Source organism: Equus asinus, chromosome 20 (assembly GCF_041296235.1).
Source record: "Equus asinus isolate D_3611 breed Donkey chromosome 20, EquAss-T2T_v2, whole genome shotgun sequence".
NCBI classification, from domain to species: Eukaryota; Metazoa; Chordata; class Mammalia; order Perissodactyla; family Equidae; genus Equus; species Equus asinus.
This window is the reverse complement of record NC_091809.1, coordinates 38,162,063-38,172,549: the sequence shown is the minus strand read 5'-3', so window position 1 is coordinate 38,172,549 and position 10,487 is coordinate 38,162,063.

Here is a 10,487-nt window from a genome sequence, read left to right as displayed (position 1 = left end):
ATATTTCTGACTTTCCCGGGTTTTTTTCTTGTGGTTGAGTTCTAGCTTCATAGCATTGTGGTCAGAAAATATGGTTGGGATGATTTCAAACTTCTTAAATTTATTGAGGTTTGCCTTGTTTCCCAACATATGGTCTATCATTGAGAATGTTCCATGGGCACTTGAGCAGAATGTATATTCTGCTTTTTTCAGATCGAATGTGCTATATATGTCAGGTAAGTCCATCTGATCAAGGGTTTCATTTAAATCTACTATTTCCTTGTTGACTTTTTGTCTGCACAATTTGTCCATTGATGTAAGTGGGGTGTTCAGGTCCCCTACTATTATTGTGTTGCTGTTAATTTCTCCCTTTAAGTCTGTTAATAATTGCTTATGTACTTTGGTGCTCCTGTGTTAGATGCATATATATTAACGTGTTATGTCCTCTTGGTGGAATGTCCCTTTTTTCATTATATACTGTCCCTCTTTGTCTCTCATTGTCTTTTTTAACTTGAATTCTGCTTTATCCAATAAATGTATGGCAACACTTGCTTTCTTTTGTTTGCCATTAGCTTAGAGCATTGTCTTCCATCCCTTCACTCTAAGCCTATGTTTGTCTTTAGAACTGAGATGCATTTCCTGGTGGCAGCATATTATTGAGTCTTGTTTTTTAATCTATCCTGCTACTCTCTGTCTTTTGATTGGAGAATTCAATCCATTTACATTTAGAGTGATTATTGATATACGAGGGCTTAATACTGCCATTTTATCTCTTGTTTTCTGGTTGTTCTATGTTTCCATTGTTTCCATTTCTTTGTATTTCTGACTGCTATTTCACGTGGGTGGTTTTCTGAGGAGGATTTCTCAGTTTTTTTCTCTTTTTGTGAATTGTGTCTTTGCTCTGATTTTTGTTTAGTGGGTACCACGAGGATTGTATGAAAGATGTTGGAGATGAGATAGTCCATTTTCTCATAGTCTCTTATTTCCATTAACCTAAGCAGATTCCTTCCCTTTCCTCACCCCTTCTGAGTAATTGCTGTTGTAAATTGTTCTGGTTTTAATGTCATGAGTTTGTGACTAAGTTGAAGTGTTTATCATTACTTTTGATGCTTTATTTCCTTTTCTCTTTTAAGTTGTAATTGAGTCTTTGCCTCCCTATTTTGGTAGAGAGCTACAAGTTTCTGATCATGTCTGTCTATTTATCTCCTTGCTCAGAGCTTTGTAGACCTTTGCCTTTTTGTTGTTGATGTGAGGGCATCTTTAACTACTTTTTGTAGGGGACGTCTAGTGGTGATGAACTCCCTTAGCTTTTATTTATCTGAGAAATCTTTTATTTCTCCATAATACCTGAAGGAAAGTTTCACTGGATAGAGTATTCTTGGCTGAAAGTTTTTGTCTTTCAGTATTTTGAATATATCATTCAATTCTCCCCTAGCCTGTAGTGTTTCTGCTGAGAAATCCACTGACTGATAGGGTTTCCCTTGTAGGTTATTTTCTTTTGACTTACTGCTCTTCATATTTTTTCTTTATCATTTTGCCATTTTTACTATTACATGCCTTGGAGAAGGTGTTTTAGCATTGATGAAACTAGGCATTCTATTAGCAACATTTATTTGTAAATTTGGAACCATCCCCAGGTCTGGGAAGTTCTTAGCAATTATTTCTTTGAACAAGCTCTCGCCTCCATTCTTCTCTTCTCCCTCTTGAATACTTATAATCCTTATGTTGCTTTTCCTAATTGAGTCAGATATTTCTTGAAGAATTCCTTCATTTTTTAAAAATCTTAGTTCTGCCTCGTCCTCCACCTGTAGAATTTCTATGTTTTTATCCTCTAGACTACGAATTCTTTCCTCCATATCATCAGTTCTATTTCTTAAGGATTCTAGATTTTTAAAATTTCATTGTGTTTTCCATATCCAGAATTTCTGCTCAATTTTTTTTAATAGTTTCAATCTCTTTGGTGAAGAGATTCATTTTATTGCTGAGCTCCTTGAATTGTCTTTCCTCATTTTCTCATAAGTTGTTGAGTTTCCTTATGACAGCTCTTTTGAATTTTCTGTCATTTAGGTTGTAAATTTCTGTGTCTTCAGGGTTGGTTTCTGGAGAATTGTCACCTTCCTTCTGGTCTGAATTGTTGCTCGTGGTGTTTGACAAACTAATCTTCTGTCAGGGCATTTACAGTATTCTTAGATCTCAGAGTCCACCTGATACCACTAGGGGGAAGCAGGAGCAGAGTTTCTGGTCCTACCCAGTCTTCTGGAGTCTGTGGGGGTATTACAGATGCTTGTCCCAGAATGGCGTACATTCAGGTGCTTGTGTGGACTGTGCTTGGTGGGCAGGGCTTCTTTGCAGGACACAGCTAGAGCCACTCCTTGGCACCTCAGGGGCACTCTGAGCTCCCCCTCTGTGCACCAGCAGGCCAAAAGCTGCCTGGGACACGTTCCCTCTTTGGGGGCTCAGCAGCACTATTAGTGCTTGTGCAGTACTGGGGTGTGCTTGTCCTAGCACGAAGATCTGCTGTGGTCTCTGTTTATGGTCTACAGGCCACTGTGCTTGGTGGGTGGGGCTTCCCCGCTTGACCAAGCTGGGGTCACTCCTTGGTGGGAGAGTGATCACAAGTGCTGATTAAGGGTTACCCCCACCTCCTCCCATGGTCTCCCCAGTGCATTTTCCCACTTTCAGGGCATTTGCACCAGGCTGGAAAGCATTCGTATGCATGCACAGGGCTACAGGGGGAGAGCAGGCGTGCTCACCTATCTCTGCCACTTCCTGTGGGGGTGGGCAATCCACCCTCAGATGTATAGCTGCTTATGTTTCTCAGGCATCCTCTTGTGCTGTGTGTGCTTCCTCCACTCGTCAGTGAATGTCCATTTAGTTGTAGTTCAAGAGGGGCAGAAACAAAAGGAACACCCCACTGCTATGTTGATGATGTCTCACCATCACATTTTTTTTTAATCATTGAAATTTGAGTTTAAGTAAGGTCTTGGAAAATGTTTCTGAACACCATATCTAAAGTAAAAGCCCTGTGACCTAACCCACTGTCTCTGTCATGTGTACTTCATGAGTCACTGGGACCTGAAATAATCTTTCTCATGTGTTTATTGTCAGTCATTCTCTCAATTTCTTGCTTAGTGTTTACGTAAATAAGTGAAATGTATGTTTCATCCTCCCTTTCATCATCTTTCTGAAGCCCTGGAATAGTGCCCAGCACATAGCAGGGGCCCAGTGCTTGCTGAATCTCTGCATGGGCGAGCTGGCTGCTCCCCCCAAGGCTGTGAAAGAGTGAGGAGCTGCAGCCCCAGGGCAAACATTTGTAGGTGATGCCTGCAGCTCCCTCCCTCCATCTTCTCCTTTCTTCTCCTTTCCTCAGTCTTCCACTGTCTGCCTCATTCTATTCCTTCTGATCTGCTCTTTTACTTCCAATCCTCCCTCCCCCACTCTTCCTTTTACTCCCTTCTGTACCTCTATTGGTGCCCATTTTAGACTGAGTCCCATGGTTCTCCTAAGGAGCCCTATTTTGGGGATGGAAAGGTAGAGTGGAGGGTGCCAGCCCTGGTTGGAGGAGTGTGAGGAGGAGCCTTCGTGGTGCTGCAGGGAAGACGGAGTGGGGTGGGCTGTCCTGATTCTTGAACAACTCCAACACTTCACTTGTTGTTCCCCTGCAGATGCCATTCACATGGAATATATTTTGAATAGTGTCCCCCGGTATTGTGCCACAGGACAGCCCTGGGGTCGGGTGATGATCAGTTGGTGAGTGCAGTCAGGTGAGCTGCAGTGTAGCCCTTGACTTATTTTCTCCTGCAGCATAGTGCATCCCTGGGAGTTGAGGGAGATCCTGTCTGTTCTTGGGCAAGACTCTGCACTAAGAGGCACACAGGCCTCCTCCCATGTATGAGCTAAACACTGAGAAATCACACCAGGCTTTCAGCACATTCATCAGGCAGTGGGATCTGATCATTGTCCAGCCTGAGTCTGGTTCAGAGTGTGTGCTGCGCGAGAAGAGCCTTATTATGCTGGTTTCAAGTTTCCAGCTCTAATATGTTTCGAATGTGATGGAGTCAACATGAGTGGGGTTTGCCAGAGTGGGGAAAGCTTCTGCCAGACTCAAGGGAACCAGAAGTTCCCTTGAGGGAACATACATGAGGAGGGTCTATGAAGGTAGGTGGGTTCTGAGAAGTCTCCTGGGGTGACTCCTGCCTGAGGGTAGTGGCTGGCAGTGGATACACAGAGTAGGGGCTAGTATGAACCATGCATGGGACCATGTGGGAGCCTGGGCCCCAATGGTGGCAGTGTGGCTATGGGGCCAGGAAAGTGGCCACTCAGGAACGCCGGAAATAGGAGCAGCTTAGTCATGGAGTTGGTTTTCTTTTATGACCTAAACTAGTGAAGCAGTATCAGCCACTTCTGTCATCCATACCCAAGAGCATGAGTTCTTAAGGAGTGTGCCATTTCTCCTCATTCTTTGATTAATTTGTTGATGCAATGATTCACTGCTTCATTCAGCAATTATTATTGAGTGCTGAGGGCCCGCCCATGCTCGGCCCCACACCCATGGGTCTGCAACATCAGCTTCTGAGGTCTCACTTGCTTTCTTCTTCTCTTCTCTCCAGATGACACCATTTCCTATGGATACCAGGGTTATAGCAGCATATGTATTGATATGACACTTTTTAATTGCAATAACCGTAAAGATTTGAAATACTGTGATAACTCATCTCTCTGCAACAAGTTCTAAAGGCAGGGCCCAGCTTTTGCCCTGATCTGGTGGATAAGGCTGATTCAGCATACCTTTCAATTACCGTAATCTTCAAGACTACTGTGACCTGAATATGGGCTCCCTTCAAGAAATCTCAGACTAGTTCTATTTTCAGGCCCCATTTTCTTTTCTTTTCTTTCCCTCATTGTGAGATGCCACCAGGATAGTCTTTAAAACCAAGTGAGGGTGAAGACTGGTGGGCATAGTTAGGTCCAAGCATACCTTCTCCACCTTCAGTCCCTAATCAAGAGTCTCATTGGTTGCTGCTTTAAAAGTCAGCGTCTGTGGGAGACTGTGATGCTTTTGATGCTGGGTGCTCTGGAGGCAGTAGCTGAAGGAAGAGGGAGAAACTTCAAAAGCCGAAAAGGGTAGGAAGAGTGGGGTGGCCCTAAATGATGTATTAGCTGAGTGGGCTAGCTACTGTACCAAAAATCTCTAAAATCTCAGGGCCTTAAAACAATAAAAAATGATTGCTAACATTTCACAGTTCAGCGATATGGTGGTGATTATTTAGGTACTAAAGCTCCTTCCAAGTGTTATGTCACCATCTTTCACACAGTCTCCAAGGTCTTCACAGAAGGGGAAGAAAGCATGGAGACTCTCACAGGGGCTTTTATGGTCAGAACTGGAAGTCTTGTACATCATTTCTGCCCACATTCTACAATCACTTGACTCCAACCAAGGGCAAGGATATAATCTTGCAATATGTAATTTTGCAAACTGCAATGTAATCTGGTGTGCCCAAGAGAAAAGAGGATGGTTTGATGAACACAACATATGGTGTCTTGTTCCTACTTTCCCCTCAACTGCTCAGATTTCTCAACTTGCATCTATGATATTTGACTTCTCTTACAAGGGAAAGAATAACTCAGCAAACAAGGAATACAAAGCACAATGTACTGATTAAAAGTCAAAGGTTTATCACTCGACCAGATTTCTCACTTGGATCCTTCCAGCCTCTCCACATGGAGACCAGAGCCCAGCGTGTCCCACACATGCTCACCAGCATGTCTGTGGCCATCTGGTGCTCTTCTTCTCCAGTTTCCTTCTTGCTCCCCTCAGTGCTGTTCCAGGGTTCTCAGTGCTCTCTTTCCTGTGGGGACTTCCCTGAGAACCCCAGGATGCCTGTCAGTGATGTCATGTCCTCCTCCCAGAGCAGCCAGCCCTCAAGAGAGGTACTGGCCTCCATGATTCTCCACCACATGCTGTACTTAAGGGACCAAGAAGATTGTTGGTGGTTCATCCCCATCTGCAATTCCTGTCCTTCCCCTCATCACTTTGTGAAAAAACTTCTTCAGATTATACCTGTAGCTCTTTTATTCACTGGAGTCTGTAGGAGATTAAAAAAACCTTTTTCCTCTACCCTCCTAGGTTTTCTGGCTGGGGCCATGCAAATTAGACTGAGAAAAGATATATTCACAAGAGAAAAAGCAAACAGAAGTGTGTTACTGATTGCATGACACACACATGTAGGTGTACTCAGTGATGGGTAACTCAAAGGACCTGTTACAACTCTGGCTTATAATAACATCTTAACCAAGAGCAATAATTTGGTAGAGAAATTACAAGACAAAGGAAAAGAGGTTTAAGCTTGTAGGGGCAGCAAATTTTGGGATGGTAAAAATATGTAGAAACTAATGGAAGATAAGTGGTACTCAGTTAGTTGTGTTATGTAGATTCCTCTGGACACAAAAGAATCTAGAGTTGCCTCTGGTGATTAAGCATCCTCCTGCCCTCCCTGGTAGAGAGGGGGAGGCCAGAAAATTTTTCTTGTCTCTGCTTCTTCTAAATTGCCTTCAACTTAAAATAATTCTTATTTCAAAATGACGTATTTTGGGGTAGCGTACTCTGACCCAATCCCTTCAAATCAAAACTATCCATGGGGCTGAACAGAGTCAGATAACTGTTCCCTCTCTGGCTTACTTCATCATTACAATCCCAGGCACCTACACCAAACTTCCTTTTCCCAGGGTTCCTCTCTGCCCATGCAAACTATTCCTGAGTTTTGATGCTGGGGGTGGAGCTGGAATCATTACCTGTGCACTCCAGTGTTGATTAAGCTCAGCAGGGGACATCTGATACATTTGTTGACGCAAATGCCTGTGAATCCTTGTATAGCTGCTGCACACACTCTAATTTTACTCACTCATTCTGATGTGAATTGGCACTTTTATGAAACCAGTTTTTTCATCCACCTGGAATTTCATTTGCTCCTGAGGCTATTCCCCCTCAGAAAAAGTTTGGTTAGAACTGTGGTTGTCACCTGGTATTGGCGTCAGGATGGCATAGTTCCCCTTTGTATTGGGGTCATGCCCAGGCTCACAACGTGCTATGGGTTTGGTATGAGAGTGGGTTTAGAGACATCTTCCTGAAGGCCAAATGATGTGAACATTGTAAGACTCTCTCCTCTGGTCTCAGTTGACTGGATCAGTGATGGACACTTGATCAAAGCGGGGTCAATAAAATCCTCTTTCCTGGGAATTTCTTATTGAATTTAAGAGATGAAGGTGGTGCATGTGATTAGAGTTATAATATGAAAGTCAGGTGCTGAAGAACCATCTTCATCCATGTGATGGAGAATTGGAGAGAGTCCATCTGCAAAGACAGAAGATTGAAGCAAACATGAGAGAGCAGAGGCATCCTCTGTGAGAAAGCCTGAAGTTATGACATCTGTTGTTCTTGATTTCTGCATCCCATCTCCCACCCCCACCTCAGGCCAAGAGAAATTCCAGACAAAATTGTCCTTGATGGATCCAAGTAGTTATCCTCATCCACTCACTTTTTTTTTTTTTTTTGCTTAAGCTACTTCAACTGGGGCTCATGTTTGGATTTGTGAGAAAGTGAGCTAGTAGAGTGGCTGAAAAATCCCTACAATGAATAGCAAAATGCTGCAGTTCCTAGAGAAACAATCTCTAATTGCCTAGTAGTATAAGTAAGTACGTAGGAAAATGAATCCGTTCAATATCTTTGGGAAATGCTGGGAAGGAGAATGAGTGGGTGTCTGTAACCTTGGGCCTAGCTTTGTAGGCTGCCCCCCAAGCTTCCTCAGAGCGTTTGCCCAATTCAGGATTTATTTACCAAAAGGAAAGCAGTGTGGAAAGGCTGGGAAATTTTCATCCTGTAGGAGACACGGGCCTGGAGGAGTGAGGAGGAGAGGTAGTGGATCCAGGGTTTAAACCTGTTGGATGAATTGCTTGGTGTTAGAGCCATGCCCCCTCTCCACTCCCCAGGGAGCAGCAGTCATTGTGGGAACAGCACCCAGGGGACTAGAGGTGCCTTCTATGTGGGCTGTCTCTCAGCACGTTTGATCGAAAAGAATGAAAACCCTCTCAAGTTAACTTAGGTAAAGTGGGTTTCCTGTCACGGTACAGAAAAATTTCCTGGTAACAAGTGCAGAAACTTAGCTAAGCCTTATGGGAACAGGGAGTGTGCCAGGCACCATTTTTGGCTTTATAATTGTTTTGGGCAGGAAGGTAAATCTACTTCTTGTCACACCACCTTGAGGTAGAAGATCAGATTCTGCTTCATGAAAAATCTCTTCTCGTACTCAAATTATCCTTTTTTTTGCCAAACCATTCAGACATTTCCTCCATCCTCCTCTTTCTTGTGTCTGTAGGGTAGCTACACATCCCACCCATTCTTAGCCAGGCACGATTCATGTTAATGCTGCCCACTCACCTGAGAAGAATCAGAGGGTACGTCCTGAACTCCCTCAGGACACGGTGGGGTGAGGTGTTTTCAGTTGTTCCCTAAACTTCCTGCAGAATTTTGGAAAACTTGCATATTTCTGGGAAGGATTTTCAGCTTTACGGACACCAAAAAAAGAGAGTGTTGTGGTCTGAATTGGCCTCTAGACACGACTGAGACCCTTCAAATGAGAGTCAAGTAGGAAGAGGAGGAGAAAGGAGAGGATTAATGAGGAAAATCTGTCTATCTGTGTGGCCCAGCTTCTGGAGCACAACTGACCCTACTAATTGGCTGCAGAGAGAAGTCAATGTCTAGATTTTTCAGAGTTTCTACTGGAAAACTTGGAACTTATAATTTTTCAGAAGGAAGTAGCTAACTCTCAGATGGAGGAATTCCTGAAGATGATGGATGAAGAGGAATCAGGAGGGGCTTCATCAGAATTGCTTCCTCCTCTCATATCTGCAGAGGGTCCAATCTACAAATCCAACAACAGGAGCAGGTGTTTGTTAGTCAGGTGCCCTGAACAATGCTGCAGAGAGGAAGGAGTCATCCCCCATGTACATGCAGGAGGGAAACAGGCAGGGCTTACCTTGAGTCCATGAAGGTCAATTTGCTCTTCCACTCACCGCCTTCCACAGCACTATGGTCACTGAAGACTTCTTTCCCAAGCCTAAGTGTATAAGGGGACCCTCTTCTAGCCTTCTCATCTCTCCCTGATGCTCAGCTCTTCTCTGGAGCCAGGGTCTTTCCAGCACTTACCCAATGAGAAAATTCAGCCTGTTGTGCACAGCTGCCCTGCTCTATGTTTTGGAGATGAGTCCCAGTGGTTGGGTGGTGGGTGGTGTGAGCTGGAGTAGAGCACTGGGGGAGGCAGGCTTTCAAAACCTGACTGGGTGCCCCACTGTTCACAGAGGAATGGGTTGGTGCACACTCAAGGCCTCTCCCATCTTTCCCACTGGCACTTCTGACTGTCCTGTGTGTGGGATGCATGTGGCCCAATGCCCAGAAAAGAGGTCTCAGGCACCGAGTGGAAGGTGTTGGCTGTGAGCATCCTTTGGGATGGAGAGGGAGTGCTGAGAGCAGGATGTGGACAGGGCACCAACTGTGTCTACTACACCCATCATCTCACTCATGCAGCTGTTTCTTCTCCCCAGGCTGCTGACTGCAGTCTTCACAGTTCTGCCTCTTCCTAAGGGCCAAATAAGCTGTTCTTATTCGACCTTATCTTCTTTCCCGCAGTGGTCCAGAAAAGCAGTGGCTTGAGACTTGACAGGAAAATCTTGGAGTGAGTTGAGCAGGAAGGTGGTGGAATTCTCTTTAGAAGGAAGTAGAGTGCATATGAGATCTAAATCTGGCACACTGAATATCCACTTTTCATCCACTTATGCTTGGCTCATATTTAACTATTTCACCCCGAGCTGGATTTCATTAGCAAAATTGTTCAATCTCATTAAAATGTATCCAGTTGTGACTTTGACTGCTCACAGCAGTTGTGTCTTCAGGTAGAGACCCAAGAGCAATATCAACAGCAACAATCATAAGTTGCATATATCAAAAGCAGTACTTTTTTTAAAAGTAATTTTATTGGGGTTATAATGGCTTATAATATTGTGTAATTTTGGGTGTACTTTATTGTTTATAAATTCCCGAATACCCTTCATCGTGCTCACCCCTAGTAGTCTAATTTTTATCCATCACTATACATATGTGCCCCTTTGTCCCTTTCACACCCCCGCAACTCCTTTCCCCTCTGGTAACCACTAATCTGTTCTCCAAAAGCAGTACTTTTGCATGCATTGTATCATTTGACTCTCACAGCTCTGTGAGAGAGGTATTATTATTATTCCCACCTTATTGATGAGGGAACAAAAGCCTAGACAAGTGTAATAGGTTCCCAAAGGAATGGAAGCAGATTCCCACCAGACGCTCTGTCTCCAAAGTTCACAAAACTGCCTTCCCTTCCAAAAGTTAGAGATTGGAGCAGGGGTAGAAAAGTTTGCTGTAAAGTAACAGAGAGTAAATATTTTAGGCTTTGCTGGCTATGTGTTCTCTGCTGTAACTATTT